The sequence below is a fragment of the Heloderma suspectum genome, chromosome 4 (assembly GCF_057233095.1).
Source record: "Heloderma suspectum isolate Gila_16-S chromosome 4, 16-S_ref, whole genome shotgun sequence".
Taxonomy (NCBI): Eukaryota; Metazoa; Chordata; class Lepidosauria; order Squamata; family Helodermatidae; genus Heloderma; species Heloderma suspectum.
In genome coordinates this window covers 295862911-295886890 of record NC_139461.1, presented here as the reverse complement: position 1 = coordinate 295886890, position 23980 = coordinate 295862911, and the positions used below count along the sequence as shown (strand labels likewise).

The 23980-nt window shown below is 43.6% G+C and overlaps 1 protein-coding gene across 2 annotated transcripts in view; it reads right to left on the bottom strand.

Moving 5' to 3' along the window:
• Window positions 1-23980, bottom strand: part of VAPB (VAMP associated protein B and C) — a 59545-nt gene that overhangs the window by 34119 nt on the left and 1446 nt on the right. The gene's annotated exons all lie outside the window — the stretch shown is intronic.

The window sequence follows — 23980 nt, the reverse complement described above, 5'->3', positions numbered from 1 at the left end:
TTTCAACTAGGAGAGAAACACAACCTTCCCTTAAATCTGCTCTTGTACGTATGAAAATCACACACAACTGAAGGACACAGAAAAGAGCTTACAAGGCAGTGGGGAAGAGAGTGAGCAGAGACCACAGGGATGGTTGCAGGCATGTACTGTACTATTTTTTCCATATAAGAAGAAAATATCATTGTCCTGAACAATGCCTAACAGTTCTGGTGGTGCTCACAACTTTATCTGACACAAAGACCCAAAGACAGCCCTGTGTGCAGAGGCAGGCAGAGCAAAGAAAGGGGGGTTCTGTTGTACTATCTGCTAGCTTCTCTCACTGCTTTGGCAAAGCGAGCCATCCAAACAGGAAGGCTGGCCATCTTGGGAAGAAATTAGAAAGGGTTGTTTTGAGCCCTACAAATGTCTTCAAGAAATGCACACCATCGAAGGAAGCAAAATATGCAGATTCCCTTGTTACCTGAATTCTGCCAAATTAAAAAAAGGAACGTGGCACTTGATGTAAGCTGCATGTTTGATATAGGCATGAACGGAATAGTTTTAATAGCCATAGCAGAACTACAGGAGAGATCCAGATAGACATGCGCACGCACACACAACCAGCTCCCCAAAGGCAGGGATGGGGAATGTGCGGCCCTCCAGTTGTTCTTGGACTCCAGCTCCCATTATCCCTGAGCACTGACTATGCTGGCTAGGGCTCATGGGAGTTGCAGTTGAGGGTTTGTCATACTGTATTGCTGGCACAACAGCATTCATTAGATGGCTTGCTGATTCTTAAATATAGTACTAAAGCATGGACAGCTTTTGTGGAATGGGAAGCACAGGCAGCACATCTTTAGGGTACTCCAGGATGCTGGCAAGTAAACATGGTCAGACACACACTCCTGAAAAACGATTGGCCAGCAGCATACCAACCAATATGCCAGAGATTCTCTGTTAATTGTAGCCAATAAAGGTTTAGGGGAAATATTGTCCCTTAAGTGTATGCTATTACCTCTGCACTAGTGGTAAGTATTCTTGCATCAGCAGTAGTGAGATGTAAAGTAATGGTGACACCGTGCATTAAGATACTTCTTCCTTTACAATCAACTTCCTTATCCATCCATGCTGTAAGGCAGGGTGGAGGGCAGGTGGTAGCCAGTGCTGCATGATCTGGTTTGTAGTGGAAACCCTAGGGTCTGCATGGTGCTGGGATTCCTGCAATGGTGTATCTCAGTTTAATCCAGGAAGGCATTGTTCTTCAGCTGAAGTGCATACTTAGTATCTCTTGTTCTTGTTGTTCAGTCGTTCAGTCGCGTCCGACTCTTCGTGACCCCATGGACCATAGCACGCCAGGCCTTCCTGTCCTGCGCTCTCTCCCGGAGCGTGCTCAAGTTCATATTCATTGCATCCGTGATGCTATCTAGCCATCTCATCCTCTGCCGTCCCCTTCTCCTTTTGCCTTCAGTCTTTCCCAGCATCAGGGTCTTTTCCAGGGAGTTTTCTCTTCGCATTAGGTGGCCAAAATATTGGAGCTTCAGCTTCATTATCTGTCCTTCCAATGAGCACTCAGGGTTGATTTCCTTTAGGATGGACTGATTTGACCTCCTTGCAGTCCAGGGCACTCGTAAGAGTCTTCTCCAGCACCACAGTTCGAAAGCATCAATTCTTCGGCGCTCAGCCTTCCTTATAGTCCAGCTCTCACAGCCATACATTACTACTGGGAAAACCACAGCTTTGATTAGACGGACCTTTGTCGGCAAGGTGATGTCTCTGCTTCTTACTATGCTGTCTAGGTTGGCCATAGCTTTCCTCCCAAGGAGCAAGCGTCTTTTAATTTCATGGCTACAGTCACCGTCTGCGGTGATCTTGGAGCCCAAGAAAGTAAAATCTGTCACTGCTTCCATTTCTTCCCCTTCTATATGCCAGGAAGTGATAGGGCCAGATGCCATGATCTTAGTTTTTTTAATGTTGAGTTTCAAACCAGCTTTTGCACTCTCCTCTTTCACCCTCAACAAGAGGCTCTTGAGATCCTCTTCGCTTTCTGCCATTAGGGTGGTATCGTCTGCATATCGGAGGTTGTTGATAATTCTCCCGGCAATCTTAATTCCGATCTCTGATTCATCCAACCCGGCATTTCTCATGATGTACTCTGCATATAAGTTAAATAAGCAGGGTGACAATATGCAGCCTTGTCGTACTCCTTTCCCAGTTTTGAACCACTCGGTTGTTCCATGTTGTTCCATGCTTCTTGACCCTCGTACAGGTTTCTCAGGAATCAGGTAAGGTGGTCTGGTACTCCCATCACTTTAAGAATTTGCCACAGTTTGTTGTGATCCACACAATCAAAGGCTTTAGCGTAGTCAATGAAGCAGAAATAGACGTTTTTCTGGAATTCTCTTGCTTTCTCCATGATGCAGCGAATGTTGGCGATTTGATCTCTAGTTCCTCTGCCTCTTCTAAACCCAGCTTGTACTTCCGGTAGTTCTCGGTTCGCATACTGCTGAAGCCTAGCTTGTAGGATTTTGAGCATCACCTTGCTGGCATGTGAAATGAGCGCAATTGTGTGGTAGTTTGAACACTCTTTGGCGTTGCCCTTCTTTGGAATTGGAATGTAAACTGACCTTTTCCAGTCTTGTGGCCACTGTTGAGTGTTCCAGATTTGTTGGCATATTGAATGCAGCACTTTAACAGCATCATCTTTTAGGATTTTAAATAGCTCGGCTGGAATACTGTCATCTCCGCTAGCTTTGTTGTTACTAATGCTTCCTAAGGCCCACTTGACTTCACTCTCTAGGATGTCCGGCTCAAGTTCAGTGACCGCACTATCATGGCTATCAGGGACATTCAAATCTTTCCTGTATAGTTCTTCTGTGTATTCTTGCCACCTCTTCTTAATCTCATCTGCTTCTGTTAGGTCCCTGCCTTCTTTGTCCTTTATCATGCCCGTCTTTGCACAAAACGTTCCCTTGAGATCTCCAATTTTCTTGAAGAGATCTCTAGTCTTTCCCATTCTATTGTTTTCCTCGATTTCTTTGCATTGTTCATTGAAGAAAGCCTTCTTGTCTCTCCTTGCTATTCTCTGGAACTCTGCATTCAGTTGGCTATATCTTCCCCTTTCTCCATTGCTTTTCGCTTCCCTTCTTTCCTCAGCTACTTGTAAAGCCTCATCAGACAGCCACTTGGCTTTCTTGCATTTCTTTTTCTTTGGGACGGATTTCGTTGCTGCCTCCTGAACAATGTTACGGACCTCCGTCCATAGTTCCTCAGGCACTCTGTCTATCAGGTCTAATCCCTGAAATCTATTCCTCACCTCCACTGTATATTCATCAGGGATATGATTTAGGTCATACCTGAACGGTTTAGTGGTTTTCCCGACGTTCTTCAATTTAAGCCGAAATTTTGCAAGAAGCAGCTCATGATCTGAGCCACAGTCAGCTCCAGGTCTTGTTTTTACTGACTGTATGGAGCTTCTCCATCTTTGGCTGCAAAGGACATAATCAATCTGATTTCGATATTGACCATCTGGTGACGTCCATGTGTAGAGTCGCCTCTTGTGCTGCTGGAAAAGTGTTTGCTATGATCAGCGTGTTCTCTTGGCAAAACTCTATTAGCCTTTGTCCTGCTTCATTTTGTACACCAAGGCCATGCCTGCCTGTTATCCCGGTGATTTCTTGACTTCCTACTTTAGCATTCCAATCCCCTATGATGAAGAGGAAATCTTTTTTTGGTGTTAGTTCTAGAAGCTGTTGTAGGTCTTCATAGAACTGATCAACCTCAGCTTCTTCGGCCTCAGTGGTTGGGGCATAGACTTGAATTACTGTGATGTTGAATGGTTTGCCTTGGATTCGTACTGAGATCATTCTATCATTTTTAAGATTGTACCCCAGTACTGCTTTTCCCACCCTTTTGTTGACTATGAGTGCTACTCCATTTCTTCTAAGGGATTCTTGCCCACAATAGTAGATATGATGGTCACCTGAATTAAATTCGCCCATGCCTGTCCATTTTAGTTCGCTGATTCCCAAGATGTCGATATTCAATCTTGCCATCTCATGTTTGACCACCTCCAGCTTACCTTGATTCATTGATCTGACATTCCAGGTTCCTAAACAATATCGTTCTTTACAGCATCAGATTTTCTTTTCACCGCCAGACACATCCACAGCTGAGTGTCCTTTCGGGTTTGGCCCAGCCGCTTCACTCTTTCTGGCGCTACTTGGAAATTCCCTCTGCTCTTCCCCAGTAGCATATTGGACACCTTCCGACCTGAGGGGCTCATCTTCCGGCGTCATCTCTTTTAGCCTTGTGATACGTTCCATGGGGTTTTCTTGGCAAGAATACTGGAGTGGGTTGCCATTTCCTTCTCCAGTGGACCACATTTTGTCAGAACTCTCTGCCATGACCTGTCCGTCTTGGGTGGCCCTGCACGGCATAGCTTATGGCTTCACTGAGTTACGCAAGCCCCTTCGCCACAACAAGGCAGTGATCCATGAAGGGGAGTATCTCTTACCATGGACTTACTAAAATGCATACGCCTTTTTTGTTCCAAAGGACCCCAAGCTGCCTAACAACCAAATTAAAACAACAAAGAACCTTGTGGCCCTTAAAGACTAACAAATTTATTATGGCATAAGCTTTTGTGGACTACAGTCCATTTCATCAGATGCATGAAATTTTATCCTTAGTTCCGGGTGGGTATCTCTACACATACACATACAAAGACAAGAGTTGGGGGGAAGGAATTGTAAACACTGAGGTCAGAGGGAACATAAATTCAAAAAGGACAGAAAGTGATAATTACCTTAACAGTGGCCATTCACAAATCAGTTGCTGGGCAATAACATAGAGATCCTGGCATTGGTGAGATGATTAACACATGCAGAATGATTTTTTAAAATCCTTTGTCCCTATTCAAGCCACAGGAGACAGAGCTGAACTCTTGATGAATTGTAACTCAGTTGCATGCTGAAATCTGTCTTTGATGATCCTTTGTTCAAGAATGACCACCTTAAGGTCAGTGACTGTCTTTGGAGGCTGAAATGTTCCCACACTGGCTTTTAAATATTGTTTTTGCTGTAACAAACAGGGCTACCCACTGGAAATGGTTACACTGAAAGGTACCAAACCTGAAATTCATTGTGCCTTCATTGTTATGAAATCAAGGATGCGCTACACACGTTGGTGGGCCAGGGGGGATTCCAGCATTATACAGAGAAGGCCGACTTCAGTCCTGCATAAAAGGATATAACTGAAACTGCACATGCTTTCCATGTTCACACACAGAACAGAACTACAGGCCGATGAAACAAATTCTCCATCAACAGAAAGCCGGATTCCGTAACCTTAACAAATTATGCACGTTTTTATATATTTAACAGAAGCAGAACATATGCATTCATAGTCAATGAGATATTACTTACAGCACTCAAGCCCTGGCCCTGCTCACTGGAAATGCTATTTCAGCAAACCTTAGGCTAAAAAGGCATCACTAGAGATTACCTACACACTTTCAAGCCTATCCATAGTAACCATGAGGACCAGATATGCCAAGAATCTCAGGATACACTCACACAGCACAGGCATGAAAATGCAGAATTCACAGAGGTCTGAGGATGCCACTCTGCAGAGATATTTGGGGAAGTCAGAGTGTTAAAACTGATCAAATTGAGGGCTAAATCATGGATGTGTGTGCTATTGGGATGTGGGTGTGGATGTTACCATTTCTGCCATACCCCAGGGCAAGTAGGTCGAGCACATCCAAAAGCACAGAGAATATTATTTTAGTTTTAAAAAGAGACTCCAAACCACCAAATGCAAGGCCAATTACAAAATTCCAACTCTGCCTCCAGAAAACTTTCCGGCCTTAGGGAGGGGAATTTTTGGGACCACCCCAAGAGCTTCTCTTTATATCTCTGAGTAGGAAAAAGAAGAGGACACTAAAGGGAATACACCTGCTTGAAACTGTACAGTTGTTTCCATAGTAAACCGCTCTTTGAAAGACATTTAGAGTGTTGATATAAAAGTTCACTGAGCTCAGAAAGCTGGCACACTCAGTTTTTAAGCTCGCAGAAAGTGGAAATTATGAAGAATGCTTTTACAGTATTGAACATTCAGCCTCTCCCCAACTCTCTTCCAGAATAAAACTAATCTGTAACCAGGAACACACTGTTAATGGGTTAAGGGCCAACAACTCTGGAGTAATTGTTTCCAAGAAGTTTAAACTGAGTCTTGTTGATGGCAGCAACATCAGGATCTTTCAGCAAATTCTTGTTACACGAAACGTGTTCAACCAAGGTACTCCAGGGCACACACAGAGACTCCAAGTAAGCTCACAGAAGGGCTGTCCCTTCCCCTTCACTGTACTTTTTCTAGTTGCATACATGGCACACCCTCCAATATTGATTGCGAACTGAATAGCCCCTGCCTTATTGATCACATCACAGACCTACTGCCTGAATCCAGACTTTGATGCCATAGCAGCAGTCTTCCCCCACCTGGTGCTTTCCAGATGTGTTGGACTGCAACTTCCATCAGCCACCATCAGCTTTATCAATGGCCATGGATTATGGGAGCTGTAGTCCTAAACATTTGGAGGGTACCACGTTGAGGGAAGGCTGCACTATAGAACACACCTCCTCAAGCATGGAAGTTAAGTTTGCAAGTCAGACAACTGTGTCATAAAAGCTGACAAGAGAAGACAGCCAAGTCCAATACTCTCCCCATCTGCATTTCCTGCTCTGGAGCAAGGAAGACCAGCAGAGGATGTGTATGTGCCAGTTTGTACCTGCGTTTCAAACTGGTGTCATGACCCTGGGGTCCAAGAGTGCCCTGGACACAGACTTAGAGACTGAGGAACCAGTGGACCAATAATGGAGCCTAGCTCCAGCACTGCAATATCCGGCCTGCCTTCCTGCACTGAGTCCCGAACATGACACAAACAATCCCTTCCTCCCAATATTGTAGCTGGGAGGTGGTGGGGATCACGGTGCAACTGTTCAGACAATCCCCACCCATCTCTCCAACTTCAAAGTTTGGAGGTAGGCTTGGCCACTTGTCACACTCACCAGACATTTGGGGATTTTTTGTATTTCTACTTAGCAATCGAACAGCTAGTGATTTCTAGTTAGCAATGGAAACTAGTGAGAGAACTGCAGCTTTTCCTAAGCTGCCACATGCAAAGCACGGAGTCATAAGTAGTGAGTGTTGAGCAAGCAATTAACACCCAAAGATAATTCTAGTACTTCCTACCCAGAGTCTTTGCGATGGATGGGGCACAGACCCAACCAAGTTAAAAGAAAAGTAAGTGATGATGTAGTTGCCAAAATTCTTGGGACAGCACTACAGGAAGTCCAAATGATGGTTAGGAAATGGAGTGCACTCATGGGCAATTTCACCCAAGGATGCAGACAGAAAATACATGGGGATCTACTGGCAAATTGATGGATGGATGGCAACAGATGTCCAACTGTTTAACAGCAGCAACAAAAATATGTCTCCACCGATCCATTAGGCTGTTAAAATCCATGATCTGTAGTAACTCAGATGTAGACTTGCACTTGTGCATGCAGCTCTTCCAGATCCATGGCTCTTGGAATACAGTAATAGCCTCTGCTCCCTGATCCATGATTTTACACCTGGCTTCATTCCTAGAGACACTATTTTGCACCTGGCTTTGGTCAGTGGATTGTGAGATGCTAGCAAAAAACAAAGTAGATTTGTTTTTTCTATGTGAAGCCACTGGGGGCTATCATCAGGAGGTTTGGGGTGCAGTGTCATCAATATACAGATGACACGCAGCTCTACCTCTCATTCAAATCTTCACCAAGGTTGGCAGTAGAATCCCTGTCCAAATGTCTGGAGACGGTGAGTGGCTGGATGGGGAGGAATAAGCTGAAGCTGAACCCTGACAAGACCGCGGTACTTTTGGTGGGAGACAAGAGGAGGCTGGGGGATGTTGACCTGGTGTTGAATGGGGTACGGCTACCCTTGAAAGACCAGGTCCGCAGCCTGGGGGTCATTTTGGACTCCCAGCTGTCCATGGAGGCTCAGGTGTCAGCTGTGAGCTGGACAGCGCTGTATCAACTCCATCTGATACGGCGGCTGCGCCCCTTCCTTCCCGACCATCTGCTCCCATCGGTAGTACATGCCCTGGTCTCCTCTCGTTTAGACTACTGTAATGCGCTCTACGTGGGGTTACCCTTGAAGACGGTTCGGAAACTGCAGCTGGTACAGAATGCGGCGGCTCGCCTGATTAAAGGCAGCTGCCGGCGAGATCACATCACTCCAGTGCTGAAGGAGTTGCACTGGTTACCAGTTGTTTTCCGGGCCAAATTCAAGGTGTTGGTTTTGACCTTTAAAACCCTATATGGTTCCGGCCCAGCCTATCTTAAGGAGCACCTCCAGCAACACCAGACAGGCCGCTTAACAAGATCAGCCTCGGATGGCCTTCTCTCTGTCCCATCAGCCAGGACAGCTAGACTGGTGGGGACGAGGGAGAGGGCCTTTTCTGTGGTGGCCCCCACTCTGTGGAACTCCCTCCCTAGGGAACTCCGTCATGCCCCCTCTTTAATGAGCTTCCATCGTGCATTAAAAACGTGGTTGTTCAGGCAGGCATTTGGGGTGGGTTAGGGTATTTAAAAAATTTTTTATGGTAGAATTTTATTGTTTTAAATTGTTTTATGGTATGTTGTACATCGCCCAGAGTGGCTGGGTGACCAGCCAGATGGGCGATTAATAAATCTAATAATAAAATAAAATAATAAATAGATTCCACAAGCTTGATGTCTGCCCCGGCCTGATGTAGGGACACAGCCACAAACGTAATTAATTCAACCGAATTAGTCACCAAAGCTGACATATACCAATGATTGATTTTTCCTTCCCACATAATACAGTACATAAACACACTACATACATGTGTCATGTCCGCAGGTGGGTAACCTCTGAACCTATGGCTCTTAGCAGAATCGGACGAATCCCTGGTTTCATTTAAAAGTACAAAAAGCAAACCAGAGTTAGTTAAGTTGATCAGAATCCAAGGAGAGGGGCAAATAAAGTGCTGGAACTCTCCACTCAACTCCCACTTGGTGCAACGTTGTCACCAAGTCGTGTAGATGCGTCATTTGTTATCTCTACACACTCCGCACTGTTTTTTCAATTATTTTCAGTAAAAAGAAAAAAAAAACCCCAACAGGAGTCTTTCTGGTTCCAACTGATTTAGGGGTGCTCCAAGCCCTAATCATACGCAGGCAATGTTTTAACTGCACAAATGGAAAGTTGTTGGTAAGTCCTCACAATATGTTTGCGTAACTCCACGCTTCATCTTCATCATGGGAAAGACTCCGGCAGTACTCCAGTTTGGGAAGAATATAGATTTGCTGCCAAAGACCATTTTGAACATGTCATGGTAAAAAAAGAAAAGAAAACCAAAGATGTAATCCTTAGAGACAAACAAGTTACCCAACCTCAATTTTGGCCCCAAATCCCAGCAACACCTCATGCATGTGTAAAACATTCTTACTGATGACACTTAACAGCTGAAAAGCAAGAGCTCAAATTAAGTGAGTAGTCTAGATGCACACCCTCAACATTTCCACTAAGAGAATGTTCAGGTGATACTTCACTTGTGGAATTTCACCAATTTGGGGATTTTCAGGAACAAGTGTCAGGTTTGCATCATAGGGAGAAGTGAGCCCTGGGATCACCCTGAATGCAAGAGGTATGATGTAGAATTTCCTGAAATAGAATCCCAGACCATCACCTTAACAGGCCCTATGTCTCACTCATAAGTTATACTACAAGTCAGAATGTAGGCTCTATCTTCAATACAGAAACACATGTAGTTAGACATAAGTACTCCCAACAGCTGTATGGGCAGGAAGTTTCAGTCTGTTTCCCACCTCCTAGCTGAGCAGAGCACAGCAGAGCACAGCAGAGCAGAGGAAGCTGCTCCAGTTGGTCTAGGAGCTATATAAGCAGGCAAGCTCCCAGAGAGTGAGAGTGAGTGATCAGAGCGAGCAAACAGGAGCTTGCCAGGGGAGTTGCAGTGGAAGAGGAGCCAAAGGCAAAGTGGTGAGTTCGGCAGGGCAGGTCAAGGGGGAGGCCCCTAACTTTTTTTTTTAATTTCTTTTTCTTGTAACACACACTTCCATACCAGTGGGACTCTGTTGTTAACCTCCAGTGAACAGAAGACAAAGCACAGGCTATTCCAGAACAATCAGAACACTAGAAACATAAAGGGAATAGAGACTATGGAAGGAAAAGACTCTCCAGTAGGGATGTACGAAAGTCACTTACCTTTTCGCAGGGGTGCTTCGCGGTGGGGGGGGAGGCGCTTCGCTTCTCCCCCCGAAGTTCAGGCGAGGGGGGGGAGCCGTCCCGCCTCGCCTGGCCGAAATTCAGGCCGGGGGGGAGGCTTCCCGCCTCGCCGAAATTCAGGCCGGGGAGAAGCACCCCGTCTCCCCGGCCGCGAAACAAAGTGTAAAAAAAAAACCAAAAAAACCCGTGATAGGCTACGTAACGATTAACGTAGCCTATCACGGCTAGATTTCCAAAGTCAGCCGTGATAGGCTACGTTAATCGTTACGTAGCCTATCACGGGAGGTTTTTTTTTTTTTTTACACTTTGTAATGGCGGCGGCGGCAGCTGGTCGGAAGACCAGCTGCCGCCCCCGCCCCCGACAAAAGGCCGCCGAGCCGCCGCCGGGACCCACCGCCAGGAGGGACATTCGCCAAAGTTAAGTCCCATCCTGGGGGGTGGCGGAGAATTTCACCGCCGATTTCAGGGGGCCAAATGCGTTGGTGCTCGGCCCCCCGAAGATTCGGGGAGAAATTCTCCGCCATCCCTACTCTCCAGTGGTGTTGACATGCAAAGTGTGTGCAATATTTGTTTTCTTGCCTGAGGTCAACATGGCCTCCATGTGCAACAAGTACAAGGTGATAACGCCGCTGGAAGAAAAAGCAAGAGGACTGGAGCGGCAAGTGTCGACCCTCCAGGGAATAAGAGAACATGAAGAGTTCTTGGACAGAATGGTGGAACTGCAGCAGCAAAGTGAAGAACAGAAGCTAGAAGAGCAACAGCAAGCTGAGGCAGAAGAGGAAAATGCTGAGGTGGGGAAAAATGAAGTAGAGGATATTCCTTGGAAAAGGGTGACAGGAGCAGAAGAACTACAAGCCAATCTACACCAGTGGAAGCAGTGTAGCTATGGAACTGTTTCCAGGTACTTGAGGATGAGACTGGAGGACAGCCCGCGGAGGAAAAATTACAGGGGAACCTGCATGAGAGTGAGCAAGAGGCTGAAGGTCAAGCAGAGGCAATGAAACCAAGGCCTACAACAAGAAGAGAAGAGTAGCAGTAATGGGAGACTCCTTGCTGCATGGGATAGAAACCCAAGTATGTTGCGAAGACCTGTGGACTCGCCAGGTATGCTGTCTCCCGGGAGGATGGATTAGAGACGTGATTGAAGAGTTGCCTACACTCATAAAGCCCACTGACAGGTATCCCTTTCTTCTCATCCATGTGGGAACAAATGATACCGCCAAGCGGAGCTACGAAGAAATCACATCAGACTTTGAAGCTTTGGAAAGGAAACTCAAGTTTGGGACCCAGATAGTTTTCTCATCCATCCCTTTAGTAGTTAGAAGAGGAATAGAAAGGGAAAGAAAAACACTCCAGGTGAATGACTGGCTACGAAGGTGGTGCCGACGAGAGAGATTTGGATTTTGGGACCACGGGCTATAAACTTCCTGGAAGATGGACTGTTGGCAAGTGACAGATTGCACCTCCCAAAGGCTGGGAAGGATGTGTTTGGCAACAGCATGAAGAACTTCATCAAGAGGGCTTTAAACTGAATGCTACGGGGAAGGGAGATATAAAGTTGGGGGTAGCAATGGACGAAGGCTCATGCACCACAACAGAGAGAACAGCTCTGATAGCGCCCAATAATAGTCCTCACAAACATGTAGGAAGAAAGCCAGACCATGAAGCACATGGTCTTCGATGTCTATATACTAATGCCCAGAGTATGGGAAAGAAGCAGAACAAACTTGAACTCTTAATACAGGAGGGATATTATGACTTGATAGGTATAACTGAGACTTGGTGGGATGACTCTCATGACTGGAATACAGCAATTGAAGGACATAACTTGTTCAAAAAGAACAGGAGAGGAACAGAAAGGGAGGTGGGGTTGCACTATATGTTAAAAATATACATCTCTGCACAGGAGGAAGAGCTTGGTAGCCCCATCAGGAGCATCTGGGTTAAAATAAATGGAGCAAATAATAAAAGGAACATGGTGGTCGGCGTCTACTACCAGCCACCCAATCAAGGAGAAGACAAGGATGAAACTTTTGAAAAGCAAACAGCCAATGTTTCAAGGAAGCATGATGTAGTAGTAATGGGGGACTTCAATTTCCCCCATATTTGTTGGGAGACAAATTCTGCAAAACATGGCCCCTCCAAGAAATTCCGGACTTGTGTTGCTGATAACTTCCTCCTACAGAAAGCAGAGGAAGGAACTAGAGGATCGGCTATCCTTGACTTGATCCTAACCAACAGAGATGACATCGTGGATCAAGCAGCAGTTACAGGAACTCTGGGGGAAAGTGACCATGTTATACTTGAGTTCTTGGTTCTAAAGGAAGCAAACCTGTACCCTGGATTTTTAGGAAAGCTGATTTTAATAAACTCAGACCAATGATAAGTAAGGTCCTATGGCAAGCGAGTCTAATGAGAAAAGAAGTCCAAGACGGATGGGTGTTTTTAAAAAAGGAAATTCTCAAGGCACATTTACAAACAACTCCAACAAGAAAAAAAGGCGGAAGACACCAGAAGTAGCCAATGTGACTTCACAAAAAGATGACCGGAAAACAAAAAAACACACAGCACAGATAGGAAGTGGAAGGAAGGCCAAGCTACAAAGGAAGAGTACAGGCAGGTAGCACAGAATTGCAGGGATGGTGTCAGGAAGGCTAAAGCTGAGAACGAGCTGAGGTTAGCAAGGGATGCTAAAAGCAACAAAAAGGCTTTCTTCAGATACATCCATAGTAAAAGACAGAGGAAAGAAATGGTGGTTCAACCACTAAATAAGGATGGCAAAATGATAACAGATGACAAAGAAAAGGCAGAAGTGCTCAATTCCCACTTTAGCTCAGTTTTCTCCTGAAAGACAGTCTATGACGCCCCTGGCAAAGGCGAAGTACAGGCTGAAGGGGTAGGATTGCAGCTTGAGATCGATAGGCATATGGTCAAGGAACACCTAATTACTTTGAATGAGTTCAAAACTCCAGAGCCAGATGAACTGCATCCTAGAGTAATAAAAGAACTGGCAGAAGAACTCTCAGAACCACTGTCCATTATCTTTGAGAAATCATGGAGGATGGGTGAAGTGCCAGATGACTGGAGGGCTAATGTTGTCCCTATCTTCAAAAAGGGTAAAAAGGAGGAACCTGGGAACTACAGACCAGTCAGTCTGATATCAATCCCTGGGAAAATTTTGGAGTAGATTAAAAAGCAATCCATCTGTAAGCACCTTGAAAACAATGCCGTGATTACTCGAAGCCAACATGGATTTGCCAAGAACAAATCCGGCCAGAAGAATCTGATCTTTTTTTGGATCAGGTAACCTCCCTTGTGGACTGTGGGAATGCTGTGGACATCACATATCTCGACTTCAGCAAAGCTTTCGACAAAGTGCCCCATGATATCCTGATGAGAAAACTAGCTCAAAGTGGGATAGATGAAACAATGATCAGGTGGATCCACAGTTGGCTACAGAAACAGACTCAAAGAGTGCTTATCAATGGGATCTTCTCAAACTGGGGACAGGTAACGAGCAGGGTACCACAGGGCTCAGTCCTGGGCCCAGTGCTCTTCAACATTTTTATTAATGACTTGGAGGAGGAGGTGCAGGGAATGCTTATCAGATTTGCAAATGACACAAAATTGGGTGAGATAGCTAATACCCTGGAAGACAGAAACAAAATTCAAAGTGATCTTGATAGGCTAGAGCGCTGGGCAGAAAACAACAGAATGAAATCTAATAGGGATAAATGCTAAGTTCTCCACCTAGGAAAAAGGAACCAAAAGCACAGTTACAAGATGGGGGATACTTGGCTCAACAATACTACAAGCAAGAAGGGTCTTGGAATAGTGGTAGATCACAAGCTGAATATGAGCCAACAATGTGATGCGGCTGCAAAAAAGGCCAATGCTGTTCTGGGCTGCATTAATAGAACTATAGCTTCCAACTCCAGTGAAGTACTAGTTCCCCTCTACTCAGCACTGGTTAGGTCTTATCTTGAGTCTGTGTCCAGTTCTGGGCAGTGCCCTTTAAGAAGGATGCAGACAAGCTGGAGAGGGTTCAGCGGAGGGCAACAAAGATGATGAGGGGACTGGAAACACAGCCCTATGAGGAGAGACTGAAAGAACTGGGCATGTTTAGCCTTGAGAAGAGAAGACTGAGGGGAGATAGGGTAGTGCTCTTCAAGGACTTGAAAGGTTGTCACAGAGAGGAAGGCCAGGATCTCTTCTCAATCATCCCAGAGTGCAGGACACAGAATAATGGGCTGAAGTTACAGGAAGCCAGATTCTGGCTGAACATCAGGAGAAACTTCCTGACTCATAGAGCAATATGACAATGGAACCAATTACCTAGGGAGGTGGTGGGCTCTCCCACACTGGAGGCATTCAAGATCAAGCCGGACAGCCACCTGTCAGGGATGCTTAGACTTGGATTCCTGCACTGAGCAGGGGGTTGGACTCAATGGTCTTGTAGGCCCCTTCCAACCCTACTATTTTATGATTCTATGTCCCTCCAATGCAGCGTTAGCTTGCAGCACTGAACCAACTGTCCAGCCTTATTCTGCCATTGCTTTTCCACAATCCATGGCAAGCAGCACAAGTTAATCACATTGGAGATAGAAGTGTTAGATCACCTCCTAACATGCCACCACTATACACATTCGTTCTCTTTACTGAGAACAATCCCTGCATTAAAAAAACCCAGTATGTTAGAAGCTTTAAAAAAATGTTTCTGCTGATAACATGTCTGGATAATTATGAATAACTGCTATGAACTTGACTTCAGAATTACACAAGGAAACATACCATGACCGCAGTACAGGGAACATTCAACAGAATCAATTTTAGAAAGAACTAGAGACAGTGCAAACATATTTGATAAAATGACTAGTCTATACAAGGCTCTGCAAGTGATAATCACCAAGTGGCTTAACAGCACATTCCCATCACTTTATGCATATATGTTTAGTTTAACCCTAGATTCAAACTCTAGGTTGTTCATCCCCCAACAATCCAGAGTTCCAGACATCACACTAAACAACCCCGAGTTGTTTATCACAGCAGGAGCATGCGAACAGGAACCAACATGCTCTCTTGCTTCCACTACATTTTCAACAACCCACAGTTTGTTAACCATAGGTTGTTGATGACATGCGAACTGCATCAGTGACACTTTGGCCAGTTGCCAAAGGTCATCACTCCTCTTTTTTCTCCCTCCAGTATGTGCACCTGTAGCTGTATGGCACTGAACCACTGAAACCTATGCACACGTAGCCTTAAAGGACTGCACACAAGTAGTATAAGAAGAAGTAAGAATTACAATGCAAGTGTAGCAGGCAGACTTTAAACGTTTGCAGTGGCATTTTTGAATGCAACACATACACTGAAATCCTTTTCACATTTACTCTTAAGTAAAGTCCCACTGAGTTCAGTAGGATTTATCCCCTAGTAAGTGTGCTTAATAGCATCATGGTTTGACATATGGTGTTGATGAAAAGTTCACACACAGTTCACAATGAGTTTAGAATTTTGCCTTTACAGATAGATGCCTATGATTTTGAAGAGTTCAAAGAATACAGCCAAGGGAAAACATTACGGCCTCCTTTGTTGAGAATTTAAATTTAAGCGTCTTGCTTTGTTAAATTCTACCTGCTTTCTTGTAGATATAGACTACATTGTGTAACATTGATCACCTCATTTTCTTCACAGCACTACATGTAAAATGAAGAGCCAGTCATTTAAGAGAAGGCAGGCCTATTATAAAAAAAAAAGGGCCTAGCATCATGGAGAATGGTAGCTCTTACTTTAACTAAGTTTTCTAACATCTTTGAAATCTATGTACCACATATTTGTTTACATTCTGTAAGACAAATTGGAGCTGGCCCTTCTGATTGTATATTCTGTATGTTTTACTACCCCAAATCTTTATCCAGCTTGAGACAATCTTCCTTCTACCATTGCTATTAGAATGTAATCTATCATATCTATAATTGCAGTAAGACCCCATAAAGGTTAAGTTCCCAAACAGAACTGCCTTTTTTTAAAGACAGCTATTTTCTGGTAACGTTACACTGAATTTTGAGATATTAAGAATATGAATGCTGAAGAGACAAAATAGAGGAGACCAATGTCCTTTTTCCATGTAGTCAATGGCATAATCCAATACCTTTCTGGAACTAAGCCTAAATATGTGTACTGGAAATAATCACATATTCTTCCCCTTTTACCCCTGCCTCCGTTTCTTACCCCTTCCTCTGTTATCTCCTTTACTTCAATGTCTAGATTTTTGCTTCTTGGGACAGGGATCCATGCTTCTATTCTTGCAAAGCACTATGTAAATGAATAGTGTTATAGTAAGAATTGAATTGCCAAATACACAGTATGCTTAAGCTTAAGGAAACATGGCCCACAATTAAGAGTTCTAACCCTCACTGAATGCTCTTGAAACTTGAATCTTTAAATAAATGCCATGCATACTAATCTTCACCAGACTGAGGGTTAGTTTACATCTTCAGGAGAATCATGTGGTGAAGCTATTCCTGTACAGTACCACTTCAGCCCACAGGTGCGAACTTACATGCCTTCCTATTTAAAAACTCAATGTACATAGATATATAGCATCTCTGGGAGAACACTAGGACACGGGTATGCAGAAAGTACATACCCATATGTTTTAGATTCCAACTCCCAGCACTCCTAACCATTGGCTGTACTGGCAGAGACTTCTGGGAGTTGAAGTCCAAAACATCTGGAGATTTCCCTTCTGCCCACCCCTGCTCTAAGACATGCTAGTTTTCTAGATGTAGGGAGCCCCCCGCCCAATTGAGGCAGTAGTCCAACACGCAATCCCTCAGCTGCAGCCTGATACAATCCAGGAAAGTCTTTACCCCTTGATAATCCTGATGGTATAAAATGGCAAAGACAAGGGATAGTATACCCATTTGTCCTCAGTGCAGGACGAACTATAGTAGTTTCCCAAATCATCCTCAATGTTAGCAACATTTGACACTTGGGGTTAAAATCTCACTCTGTTTCATGATGAATGATTCTGCTTAAAATGAAACATTCAAGTCTTTGACTTGTCTTCCTGCAGCCAGGGAAGTTGTCATTCATCACGTCAGCTTTGCAAAATTGACAGGCATAACTGCACGGAGGTGGAGAAAGTCAAGCTCACCTTCCCTGGTAGCAGCAGACACTTTTAGACATAACTCGTTGTTTCAATTCTCCTCTCAGTGACAAGTGATAGCTTGGAATCAACACTGCTAAGCCTCAAGCCATTTCTGAAACATCATCCTTGATTTGGAAAAAAGTGGAGATGGTTGGCAAGATAAAAAATCCCAGGTTGGATGTTAAAGAGATTTTTGGCCCTCGTTGCTTTTTGAAGACACTGAGCTATACAGAGAGCTGTAATTTCCCTGCACTGGAGAAGGTGAGACGGAGCACACGGTGAGCCATTCAAAACATAGCCACTCAAAACAGGTATCTGTATTCTGCAGGTATTGCTTTTGTTAAATGGGAACCACCAGAGCAGACTCTAAATGAATAAGCTTCTCAGCGTGGGGAAAAATAGGTCCTGTTATAGGTACAGTGCACTAGAATGTTTCTCATGCAAGCTATTCAGTAAGAGAACAACCTAGAGGTTCAAAGTACTAATCAAAGAAAAAAAATCTCACCTAAAACCATATACATCTATCTCTATATAATGCATTTTGCCAGCAGGTAATGGATGCATCTCCCTTTTCAACTAGGCTTTGAACCTATTTGTGCTCAGGAAAGAAAATGGGCTAAAAATTGCTTTACCACAGATCTATGTTTATTGCCTCTCCAATTCCACTGGAGTGTTTTGTCTACAAGCATAAGAAGAGGGTCAAGTGCAGCTGTAATAGCTGCACATCAGAATTAGAAGTCAAGCAAGGTGCTGGGTTCTCAATTTATCCTTCTTCCATCTCAACTGTATGCATGGATTAACTTCTGTTCTTGACTTTGGACAGAATAACGCTTACTCTGGTGTAGCGGAAAGACATTTACCTTCCAATTGTAATGGAAAGGATTAAAGAGAAATAGGGCAGTTTCTCCTATGGCAGCTCAGTAATGCTAATATAAAGAGGCCAACACAGTAACTTAATCCAGCCTTTTTCCAATTCAAGTCAAACCCTATGCACTAACCCACTTTGGATGTTTGACGGAAGGAATCAAGGGTGCTTCCAGATGAGGCTTTTATTGTGCAATCACCCTGCCTCAATCACAGAATTTTATGAGGAGTCCAGATGATGGAATCTCCTTTTTTGTGATTTCTACCAGTACTTTCCATCTTTTTTCTTGCCAAAAAAAATATGTAGAAGGAAAGACAAAATAGCTGCACACTGCTTTTCACCTGGGAGTGCTAGTAGTTTTGAGAGCATCATTAACCACTGAAGCCCGCTTGTCGGACATGAGTGAAAGGGCTTTCTCCTGCATTGCCCCGGAACTATGAAAGGTGCTCCCTCAAAAGCTACAATTGGCCCCCACTCTCTTGGCCTTTAGAAAGGGTATAAAGATGCATCTTTTCAATTCAGCCTTTAAAAATCTGTAGTTTTAATAGTCTGTTTTTAATGTTCTTGTTTGTATTGTTTTAAGGTTTTAAAGTAATTTACAGAATGTGTTGTGCTCAGAGTGAAATGACAGGATCTGGCTTTCTTAGTCAGGGAGTTTTGGTTTTCTGTAAACTAGTTTATCTGGCTATGAAATAATGCTGCAAGTTCCAGTACAGAACATTAGTTATTGAACAGCTTAGAAATGTAATAAATAGTGAGAAACCATTTTGGGATAACCAGCACAGGTGGCAAATACCTCTTCATTTCTGGAACAGCTACAGAGTACATTAGTCTTCAGTGCTTTGCTTGAGCACTGCATCTTAAGCCACGACAACACAGACCTTTGAGATGTGCTTTTATTCCCTCACTACTCCCAAGGTAATGAATCTCTTCACAACACAAGCAGATTATGTACATCCCCTACAATCCAGAGAGAGAAAGAGAGAGACAGGCAAAAGTATTAATTGGGGGGCTCATTTGCACAACCCGAATTCAATTCTCAAGGTAGCCATCACCCCAGCCTGCCCAAGTAAAAAAATTCCTGCCTATCCCCACCCACCACTGACCATCTTGGGCTGTACCAACTTTGGAACCATCTCCAGAAAGAGCCACTAGCCCACAAACATTTTTATAGCCTGCCCACATATACCAATGGTTATTTACCAGTTTGTTAAGCCAGTTTTCCAACTTAAAGACCCCCTGACTGATCACCTGAGGACAATTATTCTTTGCCACAGGTAAGTATGCAAATATTTATTAGCAAGTCTGTGACATGCACAGGTAAGGCTGTCACATTCTTTACTGAACCTATTCTTTTAGAGCCTGACACATTGAAATTGAACATATGATGCTTTCCCCATCATTTTACCTCCATGTCAGGAAAGCCTTTAACCTGCATAATCTTTTGCATGCAAGGCTGTTAGAAGCATAAGAACAGGACCAGTAAAAGAAAAGTAGTTGGCAATGCTATTCACAGCTTACTGTACTTCTCTATGGAACTATCATCGAAAATCATCCTGCTACTGTTGACGTAACTGCTTGCCTCGGGGACACATCAAGAGCCTCTAACCTTGCCAAAGGTTGTTCTTTCACCTAACTTCAATCTCTAACATAAACTAGAATCTCAAGTGAGTTCAAGAGTTATTATGAGTTAAGCTGTACCTTCTCTCTCTGCATGCAAAACAGACATAAGCACACAAGTTCAGCAATAGCTACTCTACTACTTAAATAACATCTTGCAACACAGAACCCTGTGCATTCCAACAGAGATTTTGAAAGCACAACTCCTGCCCTTAAAGCACCAGGAGAAAGCATCAAAAGGTGACAGAACCTACCAAAAAAACAACAGAGTTGGGGATGACTTTGAGGCCAGTAGCAGGGGCGCTCCAGCATTTCAGGCAGAGGTCTTTCCTAGCCCAACTTGAAATGCCAAAATTTGAACTCTGGACCTTCTGCATGGAAAGCATCTGCTCTGGCACTTCCTGAGACTTTTCTGAGAGGAGCTCCTTCACAAGTCCCTGGGAATTTTAATCTCATCTTCTGTTCTTATGGTAAGGTATGAATCATCCAAGGTGCTGGTCACCCAAGACTTGGTGATGACACCCAAAAAACTTGAAGCACTAACCCAGCTGTCATTCCTTTGCTCCCTAGACCTCCTACTCCTTTATTATTCATTCACTGCACTATATTGCAGTTAGAACAAAAGCACCTATTCCAGCACTAGAAAAACTGTCTAACTATGTGTAACAATCCTAAGCATACTTACTCAGAAGCATACATTGGATTGTATCCTTATTTCTGCTGTTGCTGAACTGAATGTGTATGCACAAATCTAATCAAATGTACCTGGCATAATTTGCATAATTATGTTCATGGACGAACTTGAAGGATTTGGCCTTCCTGATCAGAAACTGAATTGGGCACTTTTGTTTGTAGTTAACTAGATGATGATAATGCTGATGATGATTAACATTTCTATACTGCTCCATAGCCAAAGCTCTCTGGGCAGTGTACAGAAGTTAAAACATTAAAATACAATATACAGAGTTTCAGATCCATTTACATAAAAGCAGACAGACGATATACACAAACAACGTATAACTAAAACCAACTTTGAACAGTCAGTCATAACTAAAGACACATCCAAGACAGATTAAAACTCATCATGTGCTGCCAAATGCCTGAGAAAAGAGACAGCTCTTAACCTGAAGCTGAAAAGACAACAATGTTGCCACCAGGCAGAGCTCATTTGGGAGATTGTTCCACAGATGGACGCCACCACTGAGAAGGCCCTCTCCTCATTGCTGCCTTCCAAGCTTCCCTTGGTGGGAAGTTATTTGTATTTGTTTGTAGTTGTTTGTATTTCTACTCCAGAAAATGGCAGCTTATTTCTAATGGTGAACACATCCTACGTATTATGGAAGCCAATTACGATTTCCTCATTTGGTGTTTATGCAACCCAAAATTGAAAACAAGTCCTTAAACAAAATGGTTAGAAAAATGTAGGGGGCTCCCGATATATTTAAGGTCACATTGCTTATTCACAGCCCAGCTTCAGTTAAGTATGAAATCCTCTATGCAGCACACATCTATCTGCATGTATAAGAGCCACAATCCTCTTAATAGCAAACTAATGGGACTACTCTGTAGTTATGTGGGCTGAAAATTGCAGCCCAACAAAGTTGTTTAAAATAACTCTACTTTATTAGCAGTATACTTCTGAATTACTCTTCTTAGCTTTACCCTTACTACTGTACATGATATGTCATCAACTGCTAAAACTGCCCTTCTATAGTTACACAGAACAAATAAGGCAAATCTCTGTGTAAAAGAATGGACACAAATTCGACATTTGAAATGGCAGTACAGAAAAACCAGTGGGGTAATATGCCAATATCCCAGGAAATTCCATTTCTGACGTCAAGGTCACCACGCTCAGTCAAAAAAACAAATGCTTAAGCAGTGGATAGAGTTTGGGCCTGGAGTTTATTTGCTGGTTCCAATCAATTTCATCAGGCCTTAATGGCGATTTAGGGTGGTTGTCTCTCTAGACACAGTAATAATCTCACATGTACTTGCATGCAAATTCAGCCCCCAACGAGAGCAGCTGGGTGTGCCTAGACCCATCTCTGGGCTTGAGGGCCCCTTGTGACCGAATCTTGTTTACTTCGATTGACTGACTCATGAGTCATGTATGGATGGTATCTCCAATTTCAGTATGTGTTCATTTATTCTTAATCTCATCTTGCATCAACAGTTCCCCACATATGCATTGGATCCATGTACACACTAGTGTGTGTGTGTGTGTGTGTGTGTATATGCACACCCCACATTTGATGAAGGCTGCTCTAGATTTCTACCCCCGCTTTCAACCCTTTTTCACTCTGGCCTTGTCCACTTCAACTTATGTTTACCAGTGTTAATCCTCATGACTGCAGCCTAACATGAATGAGTACAGCTGCTATTTTATCCACATGTTTATAACTGAACTGCAGCATTCAAAAAGAAAACACTTTTCCTGTAAGCAGAGCATGGCTTCTATCCTAAGCATAATTACTTAGAAGCAGTTAGACAAAACAACCAGCCCTACCTCCAAGTACATGTTTCATGGCCCGACCTTAGGCATTTTTACTCAGAAGTACACACTATTAAATTCAGTTGGATTTACAAATAACTCTGCAGCCTTGTTGTTGGAGCTATACTTTGCTAGCAGAGTACCTGCATCATCACTGCAAGCAGACACATTTCTGATCCACACATTACAAATAAGCCTGCTGGTTACTGTTGTCTACCGTCACAATATTGCATTACCAGCAGCCCTGTCCATCACAGCATCAGTTATTTCCTCCCTGTTTGATTTCTAAGGTCTAAGCCTAATAAAAAATTGGTTGAATGTATTAAGACCCTCCCCCTTTACCTACAATTCTAAGAAGGGGTGTGTGTGTTACTTTAAAAACATACCAAAAACAGGGGAACCAAAATGAAAGAGAGCAGAAAAGGGCAGGCCAAGGGGTAACTTGGAAAAAAGTGAATAAGAGGAGACATGACAAATATATAAAATTAAGCATGGTATGAAGAAAACGGATAGGGAGAAGTTTTCCTCCATCTTTCATAATGCTGGAACTCAGAGTCACCACATGAAGCTGAATAGTAGGAGATTCAGGACAAACAAAAGGAAGTACTTCACTTCACAACAGCACATTGTTACTCTATGGAATTCGCTGCCACAAGATTTAGTGAGGGCCACCAACTTGACTTTAAAAGTGGATTAGACAAATTCACGGAGGATAAGGCTACTAGTCATGACAGCTATATATTATGCCCTGTTTCAGAGGCAGCATGGCTACCAGTTTACTGGGCAACATGAGCCCCTCCCACTTGTGTTCTGCTTGTGGGGTTCACACTGAGACCCTCACTGTGGGAATAGAATTGCTGGGCTAGAGCAGCCTTTGGTCTGATCCTGTGTGGCTCTTTTTTTGTTGTTTTTTAGAGTTGATGGTATACTGTTACATATAGGGCCAAAGGCTCCAGAATTTATTGCGACACAAACCAAAACCCCATTCCACATGGTCTAGGTTGCCAGCCACATTATGGTCTACAGATGTATATCCTGAGTTTTCAGACAGTAGAGAGATTGCATTGCTGCAAGGAATAAGACAAACATGACTCAAACCTGACCAGATAAAAATGCAGATAGATTTCAACTAAGCCTATTTTGTTCCTCTCCTTGGTGCATCAACAATTAACACGGCAATCCTATGGAGGCTTACCTGGGAGTAAGCTTTATTCATTGGACACAGTGAGTTGCATCTAAAGCCTGTCAAACTTAAGCATCATTCACCTCAATGGGTCTACTCCAAGCAAGGCTAACATTGGATACAAACCAATGAGACTTCTGAGTGATTACCTTAGGACTGCACTGTAAGCCTACGTTTTGTATTGAATTAATTACTGATGCAAGAGACATTACACCAAAATATAAAATCCAGTAAGGTGCCCACTTACCAATTTGCGTCTGTCTACCAAACACTCAAAATGCTGCAATCTTAAGCATGCTTGCTTGGAAAACAGTCTTAGTGAAGTCAATTGGACTCACTTCTCAGTAAACGTAATGGGGATCGGGC